At 42.6% G+C, this 12,840-nt stretch overlaps 1 long non-coding RNA gene across 2 annotated transcripts in view; it reads left to right on the plus strand.

The window, feature by feature from the left end:
* Positions 1-2,319: 2,319 nt before the first annotated feature.
* The window catches only part of LOC134377227 (uncharacterized), a 36,890-nt gene continuing 26,369 nt past the window's right edge, over positions 2,320-12,840 (plus strand). Inside the window, exons 1-3 of one of the 2 annotated variants that reach the window (XR_010023434.1) lie at positions 2,320-2,372; positions 3,358-3,508; positions 5,680-6,017. This is a non-coding gene — a long non-coding RNA (uncharacterized LOC134377227). Of the gene's footprint in view, positions 2,373-3,357; positions 3,509-5,679; positions 6,018-12,840 lie in introns of those variants that run through there. The other variant, XR_010023435.1, reaches the window with a different exon arrangement.

Here is a 12,840-nt window from a genome sequence, read left to right on the forward strand (position 1 = left end):
ACTAGACATTAAGCATGCTTACCTATTGCTCCAGAGGAAGATGCTTCCATTATATTTTCAGGCTGTTTGCTATACAAACACCTTTGAAAAGATGGTCAAAACAAAGGCAGAAACACAAGACATGCAGGAACATGAGAGACCCATGGAGAGTTGTTTCCCAACATCACTTAGAGAAAACATTAAATGCTACTTAGGGATATAAAAGAAATTTACTTAAATTGAAAGATCTACCCCACTCTTGTGTAATACCACTAAATATAATAAAAAGTCCAGTTACTCCTAAGTTATTCTATAAATTTAATGCTATACCAGTTAAAATACCAATAGGTAGAGCAACAGGAACTCTTATTCATTGTTGGTAGGAATAGGAAGTGGTACAGTTAGTTTGGAAAAGTTTGGCAGTGTCTTAGAAAGCTAAGTCTTACTGTGTGATCCAACAATCATGCTCCTAAGCATTTACCCAAATGAGTTGAAAACTTATGTTCACAAAAAACCTAAGCACAAATGTTCATAGCAGCATTATTTATAATTGCCAAAAATTGGAAGCAACCAAGATGTTTTTCAGCAGGTGAATCAATAAATAGACTGTGGTAAATCCATATAACGAAATGTTATTTTGCAGTAAAAAGAAATGGGCTATCAAGGGGCAAAAAAACATGAAAGAAACTTAAATGCAAATTGCTAAGTGAAAGAAGCCAATACAGAAAGGCTACCTACCATATGACTCCAACTATATGACATTTTAGAAAGGGCAGAACTATAGAGATAGTAATAACATCAGCTATTGCCAGAGGTTTGGTGGAAGGCCAGGGAGAGAGAGATGAAGAGGTGAAGCACAGGGGATTTTTAGTACAATGAAACTATTTATTCTGTATAATATTGCAATGGTGGATGCACGACTTTATGCATTTGTCATAACCCATAGCACGTATAACACAAAGACTGAATCCTAATGTAAAGCGTAGTCTTTAGTTAATAGCAATATGTCAACACTGGTTCATCAGTTTTAACAAAGGCATCACACCAATGCAAATTGTTTATAATAGGGAAAACTATGGGATGAGGAAGAGAAAGTATATGGAAACTCTGTGCTTCCTACTCAATTTTTCTGTCAACCTAAAAGTGCTCCCAAAAAAATAAAGTTTATTAATCTAAAAAATAAAATAAATAAATAAATAATTGGAAATACAGACAGGCATTTGTAGTATTTATATATAAAGTATTTTAATATAAAGTATTCCTTTTAAGTATTGTATATGTTCAATATTTTAAATATATATAAAGCATTTAGAAAGTTATTCTATAACTTCAACTTGTTATTGTATTATTATTATTATTATCTTTTCAAATAAAATAAATGAGAATTAAAAATATAAGACCTTAGCACAGGAAGGGTACCTGGGTAAACAAACACACACAGACAAAAACTGTAAGACACCATTTTTTGTAATCTTCGCAACAATCAAAAATTGGATAATACGATGTATTGGCAAAGGAATAGGCATTTCCATACTTTGTTGTTGACAGTATAAATTGATACAACTTTTGAAAAATATTTATCAATATCTATCAAAAGTAAAAAGCCACATATCCCCTGATCCAGCTAGTTCATGCATTTTATCCCTTAGATATGTATGTGCCCATATGTATGCAAGAGAATATCAATTGCAGCATTTTTTGTGGTAGAAAAGACTGGAAACAGTTATTTACACTGTGATACAGTCATACAATAAAATACAAGGGTGCTTCAAAAAGTTCATGGAAAAATGGAATTGACGTATAATATGAACCTTTCCATCAAATTTTTGAAGAAACCCTTGTACTATACAGCTCTTAAAAGAATAAGGTAGTACTATAAGTATGACACAGAAAAATTTTTAAAGATGTATTATCAAGGAAATACTATAAAAATAGATTGTGCAAGATGTTACCATTCATGTTAAAAAGGGGAGAGAATATATATATGTGCTTTTATTTATTCATAAAAAGTATCTATAGAAGGACAAAAACAACTGGTTATAGTGATTGACTCTAAGAAATGGTGGGCCAGGAATCAGGGCTGACGTGTTTTCACTATGTGTGCTTAGCACTTGATTCAGAGGGAGAAAAGGGAAGCTTCCTACAGTCTGGAGTGGTTTTGGAGGTTCCCCGGAGGAGGTAAATTTAAACTTTGCTTAGAAGAATGTGAAAATTGGAAGAAGCATAAATGAACTCAAGTCACACAGCCTGAGTCACAGGCAGCAGCTGACTGAGCATGAGGTAACTTCCAAACATAGACCAGTGACACCCAGTCTCAGGGAGAGCCTGGTGCATGTGCCAGGCTGATTCTCCCGGGTTCCGAGACTGAGTGGGCATTGCTGCTGGATAAACAGGTAGGACCACAGAGAGGCTGCTATTCAGAGGGCACAGAACAAAAGAAGGGGGAACTAAAACTTTCTTCTCCTGAAGATCATTAGTAACAGTGAGAGCCATCTCACTATATAATCCCAACGCACCTACAAGGGCTATAAATTAGTGGAGAATTGTCTTTTCACCAGGACATTGATTCTTATCAGAGGCTTTGGGTTCAGAGACATAAACAGATATCTAGGACTACTCTCTCAGAATCATGGCTAGCTCTAAGCTCAATGACCTCAAATCCAGGTAGAACAAAATGGTGTTAGTCCAAATCTTCCAAGACACAGATGCCAAGAAAGGATTTAAAGTGCAAAAAAGAAAAAAAAAAAAAAATTACAGGGAAGTATTTGTGAAGAAAATAGGGAGAGAGCTGGAGAAGGCTGGGAACACCGTCAGACCATGACTTAGGAAAGACAGAGGGAGAGAAGGATGGGTCCTAAGCTGCCATGCAGTTAATGGAAGTTTCAACAAGACCATCTGCAAGGCCTTGAGCAAACTGGCAGACAAATGAACCCCAGGTCTTCCAGGAACAGATCTGCCTTAGGTAGCATCTCTGACGCTCACAGTCACTGGTGGGAGCAGTCCCAACACAGGGATGACAAGGGGTTCTCAAGGGTAGCCGCTGAGGCCTTCTCTGCAGGAGGTCTGCAAGTGCCTGCTAACGACCAGCACAGGCTGCAAAGGGAAAGGCTCGTGACAGCACATGAGAAAGGGACAGAGTGCAGAGGGAAGAGAAGGCTTCCCTCTATATGAGTCATTAAATAGGAAATAAAATGATCTGGGTTAAGAGGCAGCTTAGGGTAACGGAAAGACCACTGGTTTGGCAATGTCATGCTAAAATGAGAACTGTCTTTTCCTCACCTTTTTGCTCTCCAAGACCAAGGGTTCCAAGAGCATTATGCTCCAAATATTTTTAGAGTTTTTGGTAAAACTGTTCTTCCTGTGTTGCTTCACCTGCAGGCCCTGTCCTTCCCTCCCTTCCTCACCCCTCTGAAGTTCTTCCTCAGGAGGATCCTCAGCCTCTCATGCAAACAAGCCCCTGTGGGTCCACCCCCCATCCTCTGGCATGACCCTACCTGTCAGAGTCCTAGGCCGGGTGCAGATGGCTCAGGTATGTACCTTCTGCTACATTGCCTCCACCAAGCAAAGTCTCAGTCTCTTCCAGTGGTGTCCCCCTTGAGTATGCCTTGAGGTAACAGCTGAAGCCTTAAGCTTTAGCCAACTAGGTAGGTTCCTTCTCCTACCTATATCAGCATCCACCCCAGAGTCCAGCAGCAGCTGGGGTCCCAGCTCCCAGCTGGAGAGAATAGTTTTCTGCTTCCTTGCAGATTGCCATCTTCCAGCACTGAGAAGAGAGTTCCAGAAACTCCAGCTCAAGTTACAGGGTACAATGGTGCCAGGCTTTGGAAAGGCTGCAAATGGTTTAGACATCCCTCTTTCACTGGCAAAGGTGACCTGCCCTTCTATTTTCCACACTGCATTTATTCTCATGGTTCTACAGGAAGCTAGAGGCTGCTCTTGCTTTTTCCAAAGTTCCAGTCTTCTCCAGAAGACTTCTCTATGGGAGTCCCTAGTAAGAACTTGTTTGAGGGGAATCTGCTCCACTGCCCCATTTCCACCACTTTCTGAAAGGCAGAGGCAAGAGCAATTAGCAATAACCCCTCACAGCCACATACCTCCATCAAAGTGAGACCGAATCCAATGGACTTATTAAAGATCATTCCCTGAGAAATAGGAACAGTGAACCATTAAAAGCTAGTGTCATTCTTTTGTGATATTGCCAGGCCTCTCAGTTGAAGCAGAAAAAAAACATTCCAAATGCTTTTTAGCATCATAACAAGGACAATGATTTAAGAACAGACACAGAGCCTGGCTAGTGGGAAATACTCTTTCCCAGGTGTGGATTTCAATGGTACTCTGTCTGGGAAATACCTAATGTTTGTCTGGGAGAGATGTTCTTACTTAACAGGCCAACCATCAGCCGTAACAATTCCCACTGGTGCAAAGACCGAAACTCACCTGGGCACCAACACTCACTGCCTGTCGTAGCACCCAAGCTCACCCTCACCCCAGAACATGCAGTGTTGGACAGACTCAGGGTCGCTGCTCACCTGGCTGAAGCTCAGAGTGACACAGAGATTGCAGCACCAGCAATCTCTATGTAAGGAAGGAGATGAGGACAGAGACCCCCGCCTCTGCAATGGAGAAGGCTTTCCCTCATGGATCTTAGGACAGTGGCTCTTCAAGTCTCCCACCCATCAACTGGTTTTAATTCTCAGCACAATTACAGGTCACAGCACCAGAAGTCATCAGGAAACCAAACAAAGTACCAATATTTGTTTTCTAAACTCAGTAAGGGACTGAAAAGAAAAATCAGGGCCCACTATAATACCTCTGACTTTTCTGTATCACCTAACACAGGCCTTCAAATATAACAGATTTGCAAACACTATTTGCTATGGGTTTCAGCTAAATAGCTTCCTCTGCCATTGACTATGAATTTTTTTGGAATTTATTCTTACAGCAGATTTCCTCAGTTAAAAATCCTGGATAAAAACTCATTGAAAATGTAAACCTCATTAAAATTTCATCCCATGGCTTTCAACTCTCCAAGGTCAATAGTGCCGGTATTTTTAAATTTTCTGTTAAGTACAAATTAGCTCTTAGATCAAATGGCTGTTACGGGCCTGTGCCCTTCTTTTCCAGAACAGTAGTTTAACTGTGATTGCTCTAAGCATAGCGGCTGCTGTTGGAAGGGGAGAAGATGCGGGGCAAGCTGTAAAGGCAGCTTTGTGGGTTGGCAGATACTATGATTTTCTTCTCGGTGCAGCAGTTATGTTAAGCTATATATTTTTGCATAGACACATTCCTTGGCAAACAAACTGTTCTTTTTGATTCATGCTTCCAACAGACGGGTAGCATCACGTTCGGGAAGGCAGAGGCATGCTCCTCCAGGGAGGGGGATCCAAGACTGACTACTCAGAGCCACCCAGCCCTAGGGATGCAGGGCCCAGGGAAAACCACAAGGGGTCGCTTTTGTGCACAGGTGAAATCCCATTTAAGACAAAATACCATTGACAGTGGAGGGGCAAGAACGCCGCTGGAGATGGTGGCTGGAGGCATGAAAAGGATAGATTACTTGTTATAAACTGACTAAGCCAATCAGCCACGCACAACTTCCAGCTCCTTCTTTAATAGATAACAGTCACCCAAGAAGTTTAAAGAAGGTGAAAATGAGCTGCTCCCTACCAAGTTAACTTGAGTTTCTGTCTCCTCTCTCAGCGTCCCTCTGGGGAGGCAGCTGAAGCCAAGGTGCAGCTGTCAAGGAAGAAGTGACCATGGGCAGGAGCCCTGCAGGCATAGGGCAGTCAGCCCCTGGATCTTGTCCCAGGCAAGCAGAGATAATAACACAGCCAAGAGCTGTGGGAATGACCACCATCTGGTGACCCAGTTGGTGTCACTAGAACACACTTCCTGGGGGACTGGCGATGAGAAAGGATTCCAGCTCACTTCCTGGTGTGAGCCAGCTCCCAGGAAAAGAAGGTTTTTTCCAAGTCCTTTTCTCACACATCCCCACTCCCAACACACACACACACACACACACACACACACACACATCATTCTCTGGACATCTTCACATGCACTGTGAACAGTGAAGAGCAATGATCTCAACTTTCAGGATTCCCTAAGGTGATGGGTCCCACACAGCAGGACCTGGAAACAGAGGGGAAGGTTGGAAGGCAACTCAGGAATCCGGGGCTTTGGGACATGTTGCATAAGCTGAATCTTTCACCTTTTGTTCTTCTGGGTGTTATAAACTCCGATTTAGGGTTTGTTTGTTTTTTCATGACCTAGTCAGACAATTGAGACTCTCATGCTATCACTTACATTTCCTGATACCCAACTGTCCCCCAGCAAAAGACAGGGCATTGTATCTGCTCCAGGCTTTTTGAAACAATTAATTATTAAAGGCTCAGAAGCATCTGGACATTGACATGTTGAGATAATCATCTCCAAGTAGGTCTTAAGATATAGTGGTGGTTTCTTACTGTGTCAACTTAGCTAAGCTAGAACTACATTTTTCAGAATCCCTTTCTCTGTGCGGTTCTGGGTTGGCCACAAAGGAAACGTGCATGAGATTTGGAAGGTGGAAGGAAAGCAGCAGGGATTACACTGGGAAGGCTGGATGTAAGACTTCAGATGACGCCCCAGCTGGCATGCACTGTTGCTCATCTGCTGGTTCATCTCATCCACATGGGGCAGTAACAGGATGGTAACGGGGCCACAGTTCCTTCAAGTCCTGCTGGATCACCCCCTTCAGCTTCTCTGAGTTCTCTGCCAAGCATGCCTGCAGTGCCATGGTGAAGGGCACCAGCCTCCTCCCATGTTATTGGATTAGATGTGGTGGGAGACAGATGTGGCTCCTACTTTGCCCTTATGGGTAGGCTCCAATTTGTCCACAATGGGTTCCAGATTGTTCCTATGGGTTCCTGTTAGTTCTCACTTTCTCCTGCTTCCTACCCAGCCTGCCCTGCTGACCTTCAGTGACCTGGAGCCCATCACCAGAGGCAGAACCTCCCATAGATGTCACTTATTGTGTAAGGTCCAACCCCTCTCATAAATCCCTTATTCTACATCTTTAGTAGTCGTCTGCTTGCCTGATGGAACCCCCGCTGTTAATACTTTAAGTCAGTATTTTTCTCCCTCAGAAATACGATTCTGTGGGGCCGGCCCGTGACTCACTCGGGAGAGTGCGGTACTGATAACACCAAGGTCCCGGGTTCGGATCCCATATACGGATGGCCGGTTCGCTCACTGGTTGAGTGCGGTGCTGACAACACCAAGTCAAGGGTTAAGATCCCCTTACCGGTCATCTTTAAAAAAGAAAAAAAAAAAGAAATACGATTCTGTGAGTGAACGGAAAAACAAAATGTGTTATAATCAGACAATGGGATAGTATTCAGCCTTTAAGAGGAAGGAAATTCTGACACATGCTACGACATAGATGAACCTGGAAGACATTATGCCAAGTGAAACAAGCCAGACACAAAAAGACAAATACCGCATGGTTCCACTCATATGAGGTACCTAGAATAGTCAAATTTATAAGGACAGAAAGTAGAATGAAGGTTTCCAGGAAAAAGGTTTCCAGGAAAAGGTTGAGGGAAGGGGAACTCAGGAGTTATTGTTTAATGCTAATACATATAGAGTCTTAGTTTGGGAAAATGAAAAAGTTCTGGAGATGGACGGTTGTAATGGTTGCACAATAATGCACATGTACTTAATGCCTTAGAACTGTACACTTAAACAGGTGAAAATGGCAAATTTCATATTATGCATATTTTACCACAATAAAAAAGTGGAATTTATTTGATAATTTGATAAATGAGAAAAACTCTCTCTCTCTCTCTCTCTCTCTCTCTCTCTCTCTCTCCTGGCTTCCTATACCTCATTTCAAACTCTTCATTAAATTTGAACATTTAGCACATATGTGCCACCTAGTATACTAGATGTAGGTCAAAGATGTTACTATAAAGAAAAGAAAGAAAGAAAAAGAAAAGTTTACTACCTCCCAGTGTTTGCAAGGTGACAACCTGACGTTAAACTTCATAAATACTGTGCTTCCCAGCAGAGAAGTCACAGAGGTCAGCCTACACATTGGCACATAAGCACACTGTTTCTGCCAAGTGAATCAGTTGGGTTGAAAACATTATTTGAGTAAGCATTTCAGAACAGCTCTGGAGGGCCAAAAAAAAAAAAAAAAAAAAACTATAACTAGAAAAAGGTCAAAAAATTAAAATTAAAAAGCACTGGTCACCCTGTTTCTATTTGGATTTTCCCAGTGCCTTTAGAATATCAGGTCTGACTCTAAGCCTTCACCTCTGCCTTATCCTTTCTTTGTTCAGTCTCTTTCCTGAACCTCTCACTCTCACCCACTGTATACTCCACTCCCAATCTTTCTGAATTTGGAGCTTAAGTCTCATTTTCTCTCCTCACCATTGGATAATAACACTTGGCCTCACATATATGGCTTTAGCATTGCTTTGGGTTCTGCCATATTAATACAACTTAGTTCCCCCCCCCAGCATTTGGCCACCATAGCCTGGACTTGGTGTTTCTGCCAAGGAACTCATAGGTAGTGTCCTAACGGAGTCCTCTAACCTTGCAGACACCTTCTCACTTCCTGTATTTCTTTGTCTGTAGCTATTCTTGCAATATTGTCCCCTTCCTACACAGAGGCGTTATTAAGTGGTGGGCATTAGGAATGTGGAATAAACGAGATACGCCCTCACAAAGCTTAGGTCCTAGTGAGAGAGAAGAACCACGAATAGATAATATAGTTTGAGACAGAGATAGTGGGGGAGGGGAATACTCTGTATGAGGGATCAAGGGAAGGATTCTTGTGAAGACTATTTTTAGATCAAGAAGACCCCTCTGAGATGGTGAGATATATATATATATATATTTTTTTTTTTTTTTTAAGATGACCAGTAAGGGGATCTTAACCCTTGACTTGGTGTTGTCAGCACCACGCTCACCCAGTGAGCTAACCGGCCATCCCTATATAGGATCCGAACCCATGGCCTTGGTGTTATCAGCACCACACTCTCCCAAGTGAGCCATGGGCTGGCCCCTAAGAAGGTGATATTTGAGCTGAGACTAGAAGAGATACAACCTGCCACGAAAACAACTGAGAGAAGAATATTCCAGGCAAAACAAACAAGAAATGTAAAGTCTTGAGGCAGGAACTAGCTGGGAACTTGAGGAATATTAAGAAAACAAAAGACAGGAGAGGAGGTTGGCTGACTTTAGTCCATGTTAAGGAATTTAGGGCTATGTGAAGGAATTTTTTCTTCTGGGAAGTCATTGGCAGGTTGTGAACAGGAAAGCGACGTCTCCAGACTAACCTTTCTGAAGGATCCTTCTGATGACTCTAAATAAGAAGTAGAAGGGGGTGGGGGGAGTGTGGCTCGAGTGGAAGCAGAGGGACACACTACGGGCTACTGCAGTAGTCCAGGTGAGATAACAGTGGTCTGGAGTATAGTAGAAGAGTAGAAGGGTAAGAGCTGGGGGAAATGAAAAGAGGTGGTCAGAGTTTTTGAAGAGATGATAGGACCTGCTGATGGATTGGGTATGGGGGTTTGGGGAAAAAATGAGATAAGAAATCCGAAGAAATTTTGACCTGAGCAACTAAGAAATGGTGAAGAGATAGGGAGGTCTGTAAGAGGAACAGGTTTGGAAGGGAAAATTTAAGAATCTTGTTGTGAGCCTGTGAAGTTTGTGGAACACAGTAGACATTCGTGTAGAGAGGTGATATAGACAATAGGATATGAGTCTGGAGATCCAGTCCACATTGGTGATATCGATACCACAGGAAGGGTCTGGGGAGGCCCAATAGCCAGCCTCAACCCTCCCCACCCTCCTACCATGTTCTTGTCTCTACCACAGGAAAGAATTCAAGAGCAGAGTCGTGGTAGAAGATGAACACAGGTTTAATGTAACAGATAAGAAATACAGACTTCACAGAGAAAGTTCAGCTCCAGAGACTGAGCAGGGCCCACACCAAGTTTACTACAAAAGTCAGAAATACATGCTTAAAGTTTAGCACAAAGTGCAGGCTGGCTCAGGAGAGTGAGCAGCCATCTGCTAAAGTAAGCTTAACACAAAACTAAAGTATATACACCTCAGCCAGCAAGGTGCACGTTGGCCCCAGGGAAAGGAGCAACAACCCTGCTTTCTGCCTATCTAATACAGATTCATGCTATCTAATGAATATTCAGTAAAGGGGGTGGTTCCCAGCTATGTAACACAGCCTTGCACATGCTCAGTTGGTCTCTGTTTAGGGCATGTTCATTGGTCAAATCCTATCACATGCGCTAGACATTTTCAAGAATACTCTATTCTCTTTAGCACCTCTAGTGGAAGTTCATTCAAAGGATAAACTCAACTTTACTGAGCATGTTTGTTTATTAGGGTTATATAACCTCTTTCTAGTGAGTGTGCCCAGCCACTGAATTTGCATAAGTCAGCTCCCTGAAGTCTCAGTTCCCCTGTTGGTGCCGAAGAAACCTGAACCCATGGAAACTGAGCATCTCCTATCTCCATGTAAACATGGGAGTCACAAATGGAGAGATAAACAGATAAGGCATGAGAAGGACACAAATAATCCGGTGGGGTGGGGGGAGAACACAGAGAAGAGATGAAGCCTGAAGGAACCTAGCTGGGCATTAGGGCACCATACTTAGAGGTCAGCCGTGGGAGGTGAGTGTCTCTGAGGCCAAGTAAAGAAAATCTACAAGTTAGAACCCAAAGTAGAGGACATTGTAAATCCCCCTTTACAGGCTCTATTTATAGAAAAGTTTTGCCAGCTTTTTCAGTTTCCAAACTGTGAATTTACCAGAACACCTGAGATGTAATGATAACACTAAGTCTCAGAGAATCGGTCTAACTTCCCACACGAATTCCTTGTGTTCAGATGACCTCAGATCCAGAACTCACGCCAAATTCACAAGCATGAAGCCATTGCCACATCATTTTGAGTGAGCTTTTCTAGGAATTTGAAAGTGTAGTCGGTCCTCAGTATCTGTGGGTTCTGCATCTGTGGATTTAACCAACTGGAGATCGAAAATATTCCGAGAAAAAAAATTGCATCTGTTCAGAAAATGCACTTTTTTTCTTGTTATTATTCCCAAAGAATACAGTATAACAATTATTTCCATAGCATTTACATTGTACTAAGTATTATAAGTAACCTAGAGATGATTTAAAGTGTACAGGATGGTGTGTGTAGGTTATATGCAAGCACTATGCCATTTTATATCTGGATTTTTATATCCACTGTGGGTCCTGGAAGCCCGTGGAAGCCAAAGGATGACTACAGTTACTTCTAAGTATAGAACCACCATAGTCTGTAGACAACAAATTGTTCATTACCACGACGGCAAAATTTTCTTTTCTTTTCTTTTCTTTTAAAAAAGTACTACAATGTGCCTAGGTGTGCAGGAGGATATTTTTGCTTGGAAACCAAACTCTAACAAAAAGTCGTTTTCTTTTTTGTATCTACTATTTTTTTCAAAATTTATTTTAGGTCCCTTTAAGACTTCTTGCCTGAGGTTTCAAACTGGATCCCATGTGTGGTGACTCTTAGGAGGAGGCTATGGAGCAGTGGGACAGTGGAGGGGTGGAGACCCCATATCCTATTTTCTTCTGTTCCTAGCTTAGTAGACCTAGGGCATTGTATTAGTCCGTTTCTGTTGCTTATAACAAAGTACCTGAAACTGGATGATTTATAAAGAAAAATGACATTTATTGCTTACAGTTTCTGAGGCTGGGAAGTCCAAAGTCCGTCTGGTGGTGGCAACTGTGACCCAGGGGTCTCACATTGCAAGACGGTGGAAGCAGAGAATGCAGAGCAGAGAGAGAAAGACAGATTCTCTTCTTCTTTTAAAGCCCTCAGAACCATGCCCCTGACCACCATTTTTAATCCATTCACTACTGCAGGTCCTACAATCCAATCACCTCTTCAAGGCTCCACCTTTCAATTACCATAATAGGATTTCCCACCCTCTTAACAGTTAGAGTGGGGGCTAAGTTTCTAATACATAAAACTTAGGGGACACAATTCAAGCTTCAAGGAGTTTTGGGGGGACATAACTCAATCCACTACATTCCACCCCTGGCCCCCCAAAATTCTTGTACTTTTCACATACAAATGCATTCATTTCATCCCAAAGTCTTAACTTGTTTCAACTCAAAAGTCCGAAGTTCAAAGTCCTATCTGTGAAATCAACACAAGTTATCTACTTCCAAGATACAATTGCGAGATAAACATAGAGTATATATTCCCATTCCAAAAGGGAGAAATAGGCCAAAAGAAAGGGGTAACAAGGGTAACAGGTCCCAAACAAGTCCAAAATCCAACAGGGCAGACATTAAATCTCAAAGCTGGTGAATCATGTACCTTGACTCCATGTTCAATGTCCTCTGCATGCTGGTGTGGGGGTTGGGTCCTCAAGTCCTCAGGCAGCTTTGCTCCTATGGCTTCCCTGGTGTCAGGCCACACTTCAGCTCTCCCAGGCTAGTGTCCCATTCTGGTAGCTCCACAGGTCTGGGGTCTCCATGGCGGTCCCACTCTCACAGCTCCACTAGGCATGGTGCTGATGGGGTTTCTCTGCTGCAACTCCAACTCCACATTTCTGCTCGACATTGCTCTAGCGAAGGCTGTCTGTGGGGATTCCACCCTTGTAACAAATCTCTTCCTGGGCCCCCAGACTTTTCCATACATCCTCTGAAATCAGGGTGGAGGCTCCCAAGCCTCCACAGCTCTAGCATTCTGCAAGCCTGCAGACTTAACAACACGTGGATGCCGCCATGTCTTCCAGCTTTTATTTTCCAAAGCTGCATGTCCAGCCACACCTAGGGCCAATTTAGCCACAGCTGGAG

Source organism: Cynocephalus volans, chromosome 4 (assembly GCF_027409185.1).
Source record: "Cynocephalus volans isolate mCynVol1 chromosome 4, mCynVol1.pri, whole genome shotgun sequence".
NCBI classification, from domain to species: Eukaryota; Metazoa; Chordata; class Mammalia; order Dermoptera; family Cynocephalidae; genus Cynocephalus; species Cynocephalus volans.